Below are 2,500 nucleotides of genomic sequence, written 5' to 3'. Positions count from 1 at the left end.
TGTGCAGGAAAGAAATGGTGAAAGCAAAGTGAGAGAGAGAGCAGCAAAAAGGTTGTTGATGGATCAACGGCACTGTGTGTGCAGAAGCACGAGCAGCCTGTGGATGGCAGCAAAAGCCTACTGCACCTGGTATTTCCAGGCAGTCTCCCATCCAAGTACTAACCAGGCCTGACTCTGCTTAGCTTCCGAGATCAGACGAGATCAGGCGTTTTCAGACTAGTGTGGCCTCAGGCATTGATGACATGGCTTTCTCTTTACTTAACCGGACATAGGCTGTTCTTCACTTCTTTTTTTCCTTCCATGCATTCATCCAAGGAATCAGCACTCAAGATTCATTTCACCATTTTCCTTCCGCCACACCCACCTCTTGCTGCTCTGACTCCCACACAAGCAAACGACAAGCCCTACCCTTCATTGCCTTGCCTCAAGCTTCAAAACTGCCTGACTTTCACCATTCCCTCACTCACCCACAAATCACTCACTCACTCACCCCCCAATCTCACGCTCGCCAACCTCGAAATCTCTCATCCCCTCAAATCGCTCTCCCCCAAATCTCCCCATCCCCAAATCTCTCCTCCCCCAAAAAAGCTTCCACCGCCCCCAAAACACCAGGATTGTTTCATTTCCAATCCGACCAATTATTAAGCCAGATCGCTGTTGTAGCCACATTTCGGAACCCCATGTGGCAAGTGGCGCCTGCTACTCGGCATTCTGATTTGCAACACTCCTCACATGAACACACATGCATTCCAGCAGCATGCTAGTTGGCTTTACATTTTTCCTGCATTGAATTGCAGCTCTTCCTGCACGATTCTTTGTTCTCTTGCTGTTTGTCCCTCTCAGGTTTCTATGCACCTTGTCTCTCCACTCTGTTGCTGCGTCCTGGTGTGCCTGCGCCAGCGTGTATTTTTTTGCCAACTTATTTTGTTGTTCTGCGTTCTTTCGTCCCTTGCGTCGACCCCCTTGCATTTGTGTAGCAGCAGGAAAATGTGCAGGAAAGAAATGGTGAAAGCAAAGTGAGAGAGAGAGCAGCAAAAAGGTTGTTGATGGATCAACGGCACTGTGTGTGCAGAAGCATGAGCAGCCTGTGGATGGCAGCAAAAGCCTACTGCACCTGGTATTCCCAGGCAGTCTCCCATCCAAGTACTAACCAGGCCTGACTCTGCTTAGCTTCCGAGATCAGACGAGATCGGGCGTTTTCAGACTAGTGTGGCCGTAGGCATCGATGTCATGGCTTTCTCTTTACTTAAACGGACATAAGGCTGTTCTTCACTCCTTTTTCTCCTTCCATGCATTCATCCAAGGAATCAGCACTCAAGATTCATTTCACCATTTTCCTTCCGCCACACCCACCTCTTGCTGCTCTGACTCCCACACAAGCAAACGACAAGCCCTACCCTTCATTGCCTTGCCTCAAGCTTCAAAACTGCCTGACTTTCACCATTCCCTCACTCACCCACAAATCACTCACTCATTCACCCCCCAATCTCACGCTCGCCAATCTCGAAATCTCTCATCCCCTCAAATCGCTCTCCCCCAAATCTCCCCATCCCCAAATCTCTCCTCCCCCAAAAAAGCTTCCACCGCCCCCAAAACACCAGGATTGTTTCATTTCCAATCCTACCAATTATTAAGCCAGATCGCTGTTGTAGCCACATTTCGGAACCCCATGTGGCAAGTGGCGCCTGCTACTCGGCATTCTGATTTGCAACACTCCTCACATGAACACACATGCATTCCAGCAGCATGCTAGTTGGCTTTACATTTTTCCTGCATTGAATTGCAGCTCTTCCTGCACGATTCTTTGTTCTCTTGCTGTTTTGTCCCTCTCAGGTTTCCATGCACCTTGTCTCTCCTCTCTGTTGCTGCGTCCTGGTGTGCCTGCGCCAGCGTGTATTTTTTTGCCAACTTATTTTGTTGTTCTGCGTTCTTTCGTCCCTTGCGTCGACCCCCTTGCATTTGTGTAGCAGCAGGAGAATGTGCAGGAAAGAAATGGTGAAAGCAAAGTGAGAGAGAGAGCAGCAAAAAGGTTGTTGATGGATCAACGGCACTGTGTGTGCAGAAGCATGAGCAGCCTGTGGATGGCAGCAAAAGCGTACTGCACCTGGTATTCCCAGGCAGTCTCCCATCCAAGTACTAACCAGGCTTGACTCTGCTTTGCTTCCGAGATCAGACGAGATCGGGCGTTTTCAGACTAGTGTGGCCGTAGGCATCGATGTCATGGCTTTCTCTTTACTTAACCGGACATAGGCTGTTCTTCACTTCTTTTTTTCCTTCCATGCATTCATCCAAGGAATCAGCACTCAAGATTCATTTCAACATTTTCCTTCCGCCACACCCACCTCTTGCTGCTCTGACTCCCACACAAGCAAACGACAAGCCCTACCCTTCATTGCCTTGCCTCAAGCTTCAAAACTGCCTGACTTTCACCATTCCCTCACTCACCCACAAATCACTCACTCATTCACCCCCCAATCTCACGCTCGCCAATCTCGAAATC

General features: G+C 49.3%; 1 non-coding gene and 2 pseudogenes across 1 annotated transcript; all 3 read right to left on the bottom strand.

The window, feature by feature from the left end:
- Positions 1-114: 114 nt before the first annotated feature.
- Positions 115-233, bottom strand: LOC139269722 (5S ribosomal RNA; annotated as a pseudogene).
- Positions 234-1,102: 869 nt separating this feature from the next.
- Positions 1,103-1,221, bottom strand: LOC139270422 (5S ribosomal RNA). Its single transcript, XR_011594766.1, has one exon. It is a non-coding gene; the product is annotated as a 5S ribosomal RNA (ribosomal RNA).
- An 871-nt stretch (positions 1,222-2,092) lies between these two features.
- LOC139269670 (5S ribosomal RNA) lies at positions 2,093-2,211 on the bottom strand (annotated as a pseudogene).
- Positions 2,212-2,500: the final 289 nt, after the last annotated feature.

The sequence above is a fragment of the Pristiophorus japonicus genome, chromosome 8 (assembly GCF_044704955.1).
Source record: "Pristiophorus japonicus isolate sPriJap1 chromosome 8, sPriJap1.hap1, whole genome shotgun sequence".
NCBI lineage: Eukaryota > Metazoa > Chordata > Chondrichthyes > Pristiophoridae > Pristiophorus > Pristiophorus japonicus.
Note: the sequence above shows the minus strand (reverse complement) of the source record. Positions and strands in the feature narration are given on the sequence as shown.